Below are 12,610 nucleotides of genomic sequence, written 5' to 3'. Positions count from 1 at the left end.
AAAAAAAAAAATGGAATGACTCTAATGTATAAGTTAATATATATATGTACACAAACATATAATAAAGATAATTCAAAAAAAAAAAAAAGAAAGAAAAAGAAAAATCTCAACTGCAATACAGTAACTCATGGTTCTGAGGTTTCACAAGGCATTTAGGGGCAAATGTCTCCAGGTGTTCACATCTGAACGTGTTCAAACTCCTTGAGCATAAAACTCAAAACTGATCTCTTTTCCTTGAATGCACATAATTTGAATCCATTAAAGATCTACCTGGAATGGGGACAACGGAAGAGTTACTTGAAGGAACAGCCTAAATTTCAACAGCATGCAAGTCCAAAAGAAAAATTATGAAGTCATTAATTTTGTTATTTTTCACTGGATCAGTTTGGGACAATAAGGACTTTGACACATGCCCAGGGGCACCATGTTCTTATAATGACTTCTGAAAATCTGTTTCCATTTGAAAGGAAATAGCACTCTGCATATGCTCTGACATAGTCTGAAAAGCCTGAGCTTTCAGAAACAACATCCGTTAACACCACTATGCACTGGATATGAAGAAGTGGGTTTTCACCTCTAATGACAGGGCCCACCAGACAACACAGGGTTAAGCTGGGGGGGATGCTAATGAGTATTTACATCATATCTGACCTAAGGCCCAACTGCCCAAAGAGTTGAGGAGGACCGGGAGTTTCAAGCATCTCCCAACAGAGGTTTTAAAAGGCTTCTGAGACCATCCAGCTTGAGTCTTTTCCTTTGTGTGACCCATGTGGCCTTGAGTCTTCTTTGTTTGAGAGCCCAGCTGCTGGGCCTGTGCCAAAAGGCAGGCTTAAGGGATGTGGTTTGAGCTAGGTAAAGGGGGCCAGCTCCTCACATCCAAAACCCATCAAGGACTGCAGATCCCATCTCTGTGTGAGTAGCTTAGCAATGTGTTAGCTAGAGCATCTGGGCTTTTGTTATTTTTATCTTTTGGCTTGCCTGAAATGAACACCTTGTAACTCTGCATTCTGTACCTACAAGGCAGGGAGGCCTTGCATGAATGATAACTTATTGCTCTATACTGTCTAGTTAGAATACTTTCTTTAAAAGTATCTGCTGTCTCTATAGTCCTATATGCATGCCTTAGCTCGGCTGTCGCTTGCTTAGGTTAACAAGGGAAGAAAACTATGGGCCCATACAGACAGGCCAAAATAAAGTTGCTTTGGGTCAACTGGAGCATGGCTTTGGCGTGGTTTCCGGATTCTTAGGACACATGCATCATTTAAACAGCATACCTCCAAAGTGACCCGAAGCAGCTTTATTTTGACCTGTCTGTCTGGGGCCAAAAAGTCCTTAGCAAGTCCCAGTGTGTGCTAAGGGGAATTCATTGTAGGTTCACTGGGTGATGGCAGCTTGACTAGAGGATCTCAAGGGGACCCATTCAGCTCTGCAGGGAGGGGAACAGAGACCTAGGAGACTAGGGAAATTAAGGACCTGCTGGGGGCTATGGGCCAAGAACAGGGCTGCTATTTGGCTGCTTGGACCCCAGGGATTATTACAACATCCATGAAAGCTCATGTCAAAATGAAAAACAGTTAGTCTTAAAGGTGCTGCCACATTCCTCCCCCCTTCCTCTTTTTTACATTTGCATGGTGTGTTTGTTTCATTTTCCAGCAGGATCTGCCCAAGAAGGAGAAAGAAGAAGGTGGAAAGGGTGAACTATACCATTTTAGGTTACAAGTTGAAAGGAAGATGTATGGAGGCTTCCTAATACAGGAGCAAGCGGAGCAATATAGAAAAGTATTCAAAAATACATCCCTACACCATCACATTGTCTAAAGAGGTACAGTCCCCTATTCCCCCTGGCCTTTTTCTGCCTGGACTGTTTGCTGTTTCTGCAATTAAAATAAAAAGGGTGTAGGATGGAAGGGATATGGAGATATTATAGCCTTGCTGTCCTATCTCCCATCATGCTTTTCACTCCAACCTCCTGTAGCCAAGATCTATGTAGGGAAATTTTACTTAGCTCAAATTGAGAGGAGGTCGGCTACAAAGATCCTATGAAATCGTCTCTGACCTGTATACTGAGGGACCAGTGGATCTAAGAAATGATGCAGAGGCAAACTTCTCCAATTAAAGTATACTTTATTTAAAAGGAAAATCACTCAAAGTTCACTATCACACACTCATTCACTCAAGGCTCAGGAAATCAGGGATTAGCTTGGAAAGAATTTGAGGCAGAATTATGGGTGATACTTACTGTAGATGAGGCTTGATTCCGGAATCCAATTGAGTGAAGTAGGGCGAAACACAGCTGTTCAGAGAGCATTGGTTGAATGGAAGTGCCAGAGATAGACTAGAAATCATTGTGACATAGAGTCCCCACAAAATCCAAACTAGCCCACTGAGAGAAGGTTTCTAGGGTTTTTTTTTTTTTGGAGGGGGGGGCTAAAGCTAGCCACAGGGCAAAGGTGTTGGCTTGTCTGAGGTGAGATAATCTGGTCTGACAATATTCAAGGGAAATGGTAAGGGAGTTAAGTCATTAGCCAGCTCATCAGGTAAGACATCTAGGCAATCATCACCCATTCTGCTGATTATGAAGGAGATGATGATCCCATTGGCAACTCCCAAACTACCTGTGAGGCTAGTCTTAGGGATATTGTTCCCAAAAGGTCCCATTAGGCCAGTGGTTCCCAACCTTTGTTGGGCCGTGACCCCCATTGGGTACGAAAGTCCTGCCCGCGGTCTTCCTGATCGGTTGGGAGGCCGGGAAGGGGTGGGACTTTCGGGCACCTACAAGCGCTGCACCCGCGGGAAGGAAGGGAGAGGAGGAGGCGGCCCTCATCCACTCCTTCCTCATTGTGTGTGCCTGTGCCAGCGCGGGCACTCGCAGGGAGAAGGGAAAGGAGGGAGCACAGCCCCCTTCCACTTTTCCCCCGCGTGGTGGCTGGCACCCGCAGGGAGAAGGGGGGGAGGAGGGATTCCCAACCTGGCGACCCCCAGGTTGGGAACCCCTGCATTAGGATGTACATGTCCCCTCACTTTGGGGATTATAGTGGACAGCATGGCAGGGTCCATCTGGGGTCATGTGGAATATCACACACACCAAAATTCATAAAAATGCACTTTGGCTAACACCCTCCTCACCTGTCCTCAGCAGTGCCTCCTTCCCGTAGTCCAAGTATCTCTGCAGCCACTCAATGCACTCCTCCTCCAGGTAGGCCTTCCAGTACTGGTTGTTTGCTGAGTCAGTATCCCACTTCCTCTTGGTGTTCTGGGCTTGAACATCGGCTGCTGTCCAGGTGAGGGTCTCCTTGTCCAGGCTGATGTAGTCCCTCCTGTCATAGCCATACTGCATGTGTCCTCCTTTGCTCCCGTCTTTCCTCAGCTCACAGCCATATATCTTCTGCCAGGTGTGAAACCCTAAAAGAGACCCACACAAAGTGAATAATAATAATAATAATAATAATAATAATAATAATAATAATAATAATAATATGTTTATATCCCGTCTCTCCCTACAGATCAAGGCGGATTACAATAGAACATATAAATACATAATACAAATTAACATCAACATTACACAATTCCCCCAACCCTCTAACAGCAACATAATAATAACAATCAAATGGCAGTTAACAAAGACACGATACAGACCACCCAAAAGGGTGGTCTGCCGCCACCCTAGTTTGCTGTGCGAGGGAGCTGTAGCAAACAAACCACGCAGCTCCCTCATGCAGCAAAAAGAACTCGCAAAAAGCAGGTTCTTTTTGCGGCACTGTTGTGACACTGCCAGGCGCCAATGGCGCACTTGCGGTGTCATAAAGGCGCCGAGACGTGCAGATGCTAGGCATCCATCACATAAAAATGGTGGCGCCCGTATGTACAGGGCGCTGCCATTTTGACACCCTTGTCATGCCCGTGCGAGGGGCAAGGGACATCTGAAAGCGCCACCCCTCACATGTGATGACGGTGCCCCATAGGGCCCGTCTATACAGTGCCAAAGTTAAAATAATTAAAAACAGTTTATAAACCAAGTGGATAGGAGTAGACAATTCGGAACAGATGGGGTTATCCTTTAATGGGAGGTCAGTGTGGGAAGGCTTCAAGGGTGGTGATATGATGGATCTCCTCCGGCAGGTCATTCCACACTTTCAGGGTGGTGGATGAGAAGGTCCAGTCTAGTACTCTTTGGATGCAGCAAATTCTTTCCAGAGGACCTGAGTGTGTGTGGTGGAGTGTATGTGTTGGAACAATGGATTTGAAAAGAGATAAATTGAAACAAGGTACTTAAATAAGGCTTTATCTATAAATGCTTAAAAGGGTAACAAACAATATATATAACAGAATCATACAAACCCCATATATATAAAAGATACAAAGTAAACCATAGTAGTAATGGCAAATATAATAATAACAAATAGCAAACAGTAATACAAACTATATAATACAAGTAAATAACACAAATATAATGCAAACAGAAAAGAAGGCTGAGAATAGAGTGAGCAAAAGAGAGAGAGCTCACTACAAAGCTAGCCTTATTAAGACTCTAAAGTTGATTAGAGCTATGCATATACAGCTTGATGTCATCTGTGTTCTCAGTAGCTCTCCATTAACCTTATAATGGCTCAAATGTAGAGCTTGTTACTATTACAACACCAACATCCAATTGGTGATGGTCCTCCTGGGTTAAAAATGCTGCTGAATGCCAGGTAGATGAATGACAAGTGTCATTCAGGAATTGATTCCTCAGCTCTGCCCACCAGGCTTTTCTGTACAGTATCAGGGGACAAGGAGGTAGAATCAGAGTGGTCTACCCTGATCCCACCCCCCTGATCATGGGGCCCTTTCCCACAGTCTGCAGACTTTGAGTGTGTATACTTAAAGGTGAATAGCTGGGACTGAAAAGGAATTCTGTTAGGTTACCACCCATCTCAGCACTCAGAAATCTCCCTTCCTGAGTTAGATGGGATAGTCTTGGCGGGTGTTAGAGTCTCCTCATCTAGTACTGTTGGGGAACCTCAATATCCATTCTTATGTAGTGGAGGCAAACCAACTCTTTGGTTTTCCAGGGAGCTAGTAGTGATGAAGCCAGTGAGATGGAGACTAGAGTGATATTGGCAGAAGACTCAGAGTCTACTTAAAGGCCTACTCTGTGGCAGTGCAGGCAGCACACAAATTATTATTTGCTGCCACCATTGCATCTGCAAGGAGTTATCCACTGGAGGTGTTTTGAGCAGCCAGTGATCTATTGCACACTGATTCCCAAGCCAAAAATGCAAACCATCCAACAGCCTGCTGTGAAGAATTTGCATTTTCTAAATTCTCTTTTTTGCAATTTTTGTAAGTTTTAATTTTGCAAATTTTGCAAAAGTTGACAATTTGCAGACAAAATCATTCAGATCAGCTTCACCCTAAAGGCTGTAGTTGATACAGTGCCAGTGGATGTAACCTTGGCTCCTGCTGGTCCAGTTTTCTGTTTGTGCAGCCTGAGAATGTGGACAGGACCTTGGAGAGGTAAGAACTACCATATGTATGCTAGACCCTTCTTGGCTCATCAAACTGGCCAGAGGGGAACTGACTGAGCTGGTGAAGGATATTTCCTTACAACAATATTTCCTTAGAACAGTCAATATTTCCTTACAACAAGGTAGCATTACAACTTGTCTAGAATCAGTAGTTGTGAGGCCTTTGTTGAAAAATCCATCCCTCTATAATGAAGAATTATCAGCCAGGGTACAACATACCATTTTAGAACAAAGCATTAGAGCATGTTGTGGCCTCCCACTTCCAGGGGATTCTGGATGAAATGGATTATCTAGGCCCATTTCAATCTGGTTTCAGCAGGCATAGTTAGGAGATTAAGACAGCTCTGGTTTCCTTGGTGGTTGACCTAGTTAGAGAACTGCATGGGCGAGTGTGTTCCTTTTGTTCTGCTGGACCTCTCATTAACTTTCCAGTTCCATCAACTATGGTAACCCTTCTGGAATACCTTGCTGGGATGGGAATTGGAAGCACTGTTTTGTAGTGGCTCTGTTTCTTCCCAGAAGGTGGTGCTGGAAAATCCTTTGCCACTGGATCTTCTGTTTGATCTTTTGCCATTGGCCTGTGGAGTTCCTCTGGATTCTGTTTTGTCCCGCATGCTCTTTATTATATACACGAGACTGCTGGAAGAGGTTAGCTGAGTCTCTGTCTTGTTGGATTTATTGCTGCCAACTCCACTCTGTGAAATGGGACACTTAGAAGCATTTGTGTCAACTGCCCTAGTAGTTTTTTCATTCCAGAGATCAACCAGGGCTTCAACAGGACCACATGCCAAGGCAGCAGGAAACTCCCTAAGAGCCATCAGGAATCCATCCAGATCCATAAAGGTTCCTGGGGTGGACCATTTTAATGGGTTCCCCACCCCTGCAGAGGCTCTGAGCTCCAGCAAGTCTAAACCTGACCAAAAATAGATCTGTCCATGACAACGGAACAGTAGAAAGCTCCTCCATTCTCAGATCATCAGCATTCTCCCCTGTGCAGAACACAAGGTCCAGGGTGTGCCCAGTGGCATGAGTGGGACCAGATACCACTTGGGACAGCCCATGGTTGTCACGATGGCCATGAAGTTCTGAGCCGCTCCCAACAGGATAGCCTCAGCATGGATGTTGAAGTCTCCCAGCAATATAAACTGAGGAGACTCCAACACCACCCCCAAGACCACCCTGGCTAACTCAGGCAGGGAGACTGTTGTGCACCAGCGTGTTGTACACCAACAGAATCCCTAATCTGTCCCAGTTGCCCACCTTCAAACCCTGTAGCCTCAGTGATGTCTAGTCAGGGGGGATATTGTTCCGATAGACCCCTGTGACACCTCCCCCCCCCCCCCCCCCCGATCTTGCCTGCTGCTACACAGAGAATCCTGGTGGGTAAAACAGACAGATTAACTCCCACCCCAGCCTCATCCAGCTAGATCTCTGTAATACAGGCCAGGTCAGCTTGCTCTTGGATCAAATCCTGAATGGCAGCTGTTTTACCATGCACTGACCTGGCATTCAGCAGTAGCATTTTCAATGTGAGGGGATTGCTCCCTTGGCTATCCAGATTATTTGGGATGGGAGACAGTTTGGAGACTACTAATCCCCATCATACATTCTACCCCTATGATGGTACAACTGTTTCCATTTCCACATCTCCCAATCCCCTGTATAAATTGAATGGCTGCTCCCTGAGTAGCATTACCTCTCTCCTTTCGCTGGCTGTACATCTCTCAAGACTGGTCAGTTAGTTACACTATTTATCAAAGAGGCAGCAGGTAGGCAGGTCCTCATGTCACTCCCCAGTGATGTCACCAGTGGCAGCCTTGCCCCTACAGTAGTCCCCAGCTCAGGGACTAACCCAAAGCAGCTGGACATTTGATGGGAACTGCTGGCTGGACCTCAGTCCTGCCAAGAGGCAGCTTTCTCTGTGGAGGTGAAGGAATCTCTGGGTAAAGGAAGAGGTGGCAGATGGGATGTGCAGTTGCTGAGCAGCAGGCAAACTCCTTCACTCCCAGATGGTCTGTGGGATCTGCTATGCAGGATGCTGGATAACTAACATCTTCAATTCTTTTTCTGCTGTTTGATTTGTAACACCTGGCCTGATAAAGAAGCCAGTGAAGCTTCAAACCATTGCAACATGTATATTGTGCATTTCAGTTGGCCAATAAAGGTATCACTGGTGGACTTTGTTTGAATTTGCTAAATAGCCAACACAGCTACCCCTGGATGTTTCCTGGCACATGTATGTGTGCCCTCACAGCCTCAGACTTTGGAGACCCCTATGTTGCTATTTTGTTCTTTCTTTTTGCTCCTTTTGTCTAGAATGCTCACACTTAAAATGTGTTTGGTACTCCTTGCCCCCAGTCTCACCAACTGCTTGTATAGAGTCACTGTTTGTTTGTTTGTTTTTGCAAGACAGCACTCTCATCCTCTGCTGATTTTTCCTGTGGAGATGGGATCTCTTATTTTATTCTCCCCACTCTCTGGAGGACCTTGCTTTCAGTATTTCCTTGATGGAGGGGGGGGAGGAGAAGAGGAGACATCTCAATGCTGCCCCAGTCCTCTCCCAGTTAACAAACTGACTGGCAGGATGGTGGTGGTACGGAAAAGTTTCTGATGTGGTTGTACCTCACTCGCTTGCCTTTTATTCAGCAACCTATGCCTTCCATTAGCTATTTCTGAGAGGAAGAATGATCAGGATGGGGAAAATCTGTGCCCTGTCACTTTCCACTTACCTCCGCTCTGATTGTAGTACCTGGGCAAATTCACCAGATCCAGTCGGAAGTTATCCACAGAACCTTAGGAAGAAATCTCGCTGTATTGGTGTTATAGTAACCAAATTGCTGGTCATCCACAAACCCCACAGAGAAAAACTGAGGCATACGCTGGCCAGGATCTGATACAGATGTGTAGAAATAACGCAGGGAATGTGAGGAATAGCCCGGAAAAGAGACAGAAAGTGGAAAAAGCAAGCATTATTCTAATGTTTAATTGGGCACATTTTGAGCAGTAAAGAAAACTTTCCTGAGTAAATCTCCGGCCACTAAAATAAGGATTCCAGTTTGGATTGCTACAGTCACTGTTTGCTTTTGTCATAATAATAATTTTTAAAGTATGTTTTAACTCTAATATTGTTTAATTGTGTTTTAAGAGAGGGTGGGACTGGATGGTCTTGGGAATGTATAGCTTTAATGTTGTAAGCCGCCCTGACTGCATTACATAGAAGGGCAGGATATAAATAAATTTTATTATATGATTATTTTACAAGTGAATAATATGGGCATTAATTAAGAACCAGTTTTTTAAAAAAACAAATAGCTGAGAAAACAGATAAAGAAATAGATAATGAAAATGACAGTGTGCTCTCCAAGTCTTCATAGCCTTATATTAATAGCATACTATGGTTCTATTTGTAATCAAGGAAGATACATGAATATATCTAGCAGCATTGGATCCAACAGTGTTGCTGCAGACATTGTCAGTAGTATCCAGAACTCCTTTTTTTAAAAAACAAAGGGTTCAGTAGCACCCAGAAAGTACAGCTTCAAAGTATAAGTGACTACTCTCAAACGTTTATCATTCCCATTGAAATGATTCAGAATCATGGATATTAAATAAGTTGTAGAAATAATATTTTTAAGAAGACAAGATTACATTTAAAAATAAATAATAGCTCCAGTGTTCCAGTGCTGCCCAGGTCTGTCAAAAATGTTCAAATCTGGTTCAGTGCTGGGTTGAAGTTATTCCTTAGCCAAGAACTATCAGGTTCCACAAGTTAAGAAATTTCATGTAGAGAGAGGCTGAAAACCCTAGACCTCTAAAACTATCTAGAAAATGAATGGGTTCTGCCTTACAGCATACCTGGAAGACTGTCTCTGAGTGTATACAGAGTGCATTCATATACACAACAACCAGCCTCTCTCACCAAGGACAGCAGCAGTTCCAAATAAGTAGATGATTTTGAGAAGAAAGCCTGGCTCTCAGAACTTCTCTTTTTAATGCAAAGCCTGCAATTCTTCCTATGAACATACTTTCTGAATGCAAAAACAGACTGTAAGTATGAAACCTTGGGGAAAGACAGTCACAATTGACAGTTGAAGTGACCTGTGGAGAAAGACACAGACACCAAGCACAGACTGGATGTGTATTTTTAAAATACAAGAACCCTTTGCTTTACAGACCACAATATTCCCAGTCCACCTCAGATTACAGCAGCCCTGGTGTAACAGACTAAAATATGTGTGGAGATATTTCATTCATGGGTCACCATGAGTCAAAGTCGACTCGAAGGCAGTTAACACACACCCTGGTACAAATGGACAAAGGTTGTGGTGAGATTTGCTGCCTTGTGGATTAGGCACCTCAGTTGGGGTGAATGGGGCCTGAGACACTAAAATATCTCAGGCCAGCCTTGCTGAGCACCCTATTCATTTCACTGGAGGGCTTAAAACCAGACTTCTTGTTGCATGCCTTCAAATCATTTGACTTTTGGTGACCATATAAAAGGATTTTCCTGCCAAGATATGTTCAGAGGGGGCATTGGCTTTGCCTTCCTCTTAGAGTGAAAAGGCATGATTTGCCCAAGTCACCCAATGGGTTTCTATGACTGAGCAGGGATTTGAATCCTGGTCCCCAGAGTCCTTGTCCAACACCCAAAGCGCTGCACCATACTAGCTTTCTAAAGACAAACATGTGCATACTTTTAAAGTAAAATGACATCTTTGCCTGTGTGGATTGGCACACAAAGCCCTAGTGTCACTAAAGAAATTAAACTGGATTCCTTTGCAGCAACGGCAAGACTTCTTGAGCCTGTTTTTTCATTTCATCATTGACTTGAAAGTCCCAGGGCCTAGCATGGTGGTAGAGGAGGAACTGATAATATTAAGCAGGGCCCAAAGGCTGCCAAGTTCTGGTTTGGGAACGCCCTGGACAAAGGCGTTTCTCCAGAGGAGGTTTGCATTGTATATTTACAAAACTCTGAACAAGACAAAGGCTTGAAATTGTACTTACTAGCAAGAAACCCTTGACTGAATCGACATTTCAGTCATCCCTTTCATTTGTCCATTGGGCTGAAATTAAGGAGGAAAACCCTATCAACAGTTACATGTGTGTTATGTCCTTTTCCCCTCCAAGAAAAAAAGCACACAACTGAGCTCTGGGGGCAAGGCTTGTCTGCTGCTTCTAGGAAAAAAGAAAACTGAGAAGGATCCATCATCCTATCCCTCTCTTTGCAGCGAGGATGGGCTGCCAAGTAGACACATTTCTTGAAATGGGACACCACGTGTAGCGTTACTCAATGAGCTTCTTAGGCCCGTTACAGATGCGCCGATAGTGCGTGGTAGGGTTAACAAAGGGCGTGCTAGGGTTAGAAAGGGGTGTCCCTTCTGGATGCCTCTCACCTTAGTACGGACCCAGTCTGTACAAAATGGTGGCACCCCATGCACATGGGCGCCACCATTACAGCGTCACGAATGCGCCACCTCCAAACAAGGTGGCGCGGACATGATGCCATTGCACTGCGCGAGGGCGCTTGGGGTGCCCTTTCCGCAGCGCGAAAAGGAGCTCCGAAACGGAGCTCCTTTTGCAGTTTGCGTCACTGGTGCAGCCTTCAGATGGCTGGGCCAGCGACGCAGAGGAGCAAGGTTCTCCTCCTTCCCGCCGCCGCCGGGTGTTCTTGGGGCTTGAAGCCCCAAGGACACCCCTTTCCAGGCCGTGGGGAAGTGGCCTTTTGCCATTTCCCCCCAGCCTGGAAAGCGGCGGATCGGGTCTCGGAGGCTGCCGTTCTGGCAGCTGAGGCCCCGATACATCAGGGAAAAGAGCGGGTGCAGGCAGCCCCAAATGGGCAGTCTGTAACCTGCCTTAGCCATGCTCAAAATGGAGAACACCAGAATTCCTCCAGGACAGAAGGTTGAAATGTTGGACATTACACTTACCATTTTGCTTTGTTGGTTCTGTGTCTGGAAACTGCTAGGCCATTTCATTCCAGTGTGGCTCACAACACATTGGATTTAGCAGATAGGTAACATGCTTCCAATAAGCATGGCTGCAAGATAAGGACTATCCCAGGGCCTGAAATTTCAGGGCCAAACCCTGAAACCTAGGGATAAGCCGTGTGAACTGAAGTTGAAGTCTAAATGCTCTGGTGGACACTGCTTTCTCATTATTGTTTGTTTCTGTACAGTTCTTTCTAGTTTCTCTCAAATGTCACCTATTCTGTATTACTTTCCAGACTTTCCTGACTAAATGTTGTGCTTGTTTTACTATGGGGAAAATGTAGGACATGTCCTGGGAAAGGAGGACATCTGGTCACTCTGCTTTGGAGAGGCTCTTTGCAGAGGGAGGGCTGCAGGAGGTTGTTTGTGGCACATCACACAACTACACTCATCCCTCCATATTTGTGGCTTTGATATTTGCAGATTTGATTATTCACGGATTTGATTAACATGTTCTCTCTAGGAATATCTAGGTCCTCCAGTGCAGCTCTATGGTCAACTTTTACTAAAAGTTGCACTGAAAGATGTAGGGATTCCTAGTGAGAATACTCTGCTAGGCATTTGTAGCTCCTCCGGTGCAGTTCTATGGTCAGTGTCTATTGGACGTTGACTAGAGTTGCTTTGGAGGACTTAGATATACCAAGAGAGGTGTCCTTTCAGGTAAAAATATGCTGTTTTTGTTATTTGCCGTTTGCTCCAAGGACACCCATTTCCAGGCCATGGGGAAGCGGCCTTTTGCCGCTTCCCCACAGCCTGGAAAGCGGCGGATCGGGGCCTCAGAGGCTGCTGTTCTGGCAGCTGAGGCCCCGATCTGGCAAGGAAAGGGCTGGTTAGAGCCCACCTCAAACAGGCGGTCTGTAACCCGCCTATAAATCTTTAACAAGTCCCAGTGTGTGTTAAGGAAAGACTAGAGGGGGCCAGGAACCTTGAATTAGAAATGAAATGCCTCCAAAAATAAACATTTGGGGTTTTCAAAAACTCTTCTCAGCTCTCCATGTCAAGCAGGAGGAGGAGGAAGCCTAGAGAGAATAACCAAATGGCAGGAATTCAATTGTTGCTTTATAATTTCCAGAAATGGCAAATCTACAAAGTCCCACATTTGAGATGTGGTGCTGG

Source organism: Sceloporus undulatus, chromosome 2 (genome assembly GCF_019175285.1).
Source record: "Sceloporus undulatus isolate JIND9_A2432 ecotype Alabama chromosome 2, SceUnd_v1.1, whole genome shotgun sequence".
NCBI classification, from domain to species: domain Eukaryota; kingdom Metazoa; phylum Chordata; class Lepidosauria; order Squamata; family Phrynosomatidae; genus Sceloporus; species Sceloporus undulatus.
The sequence above is the reverse complement of the archived record's forward strand: the minus strand, read 5'-3'. Positions refer to the sequence as shown.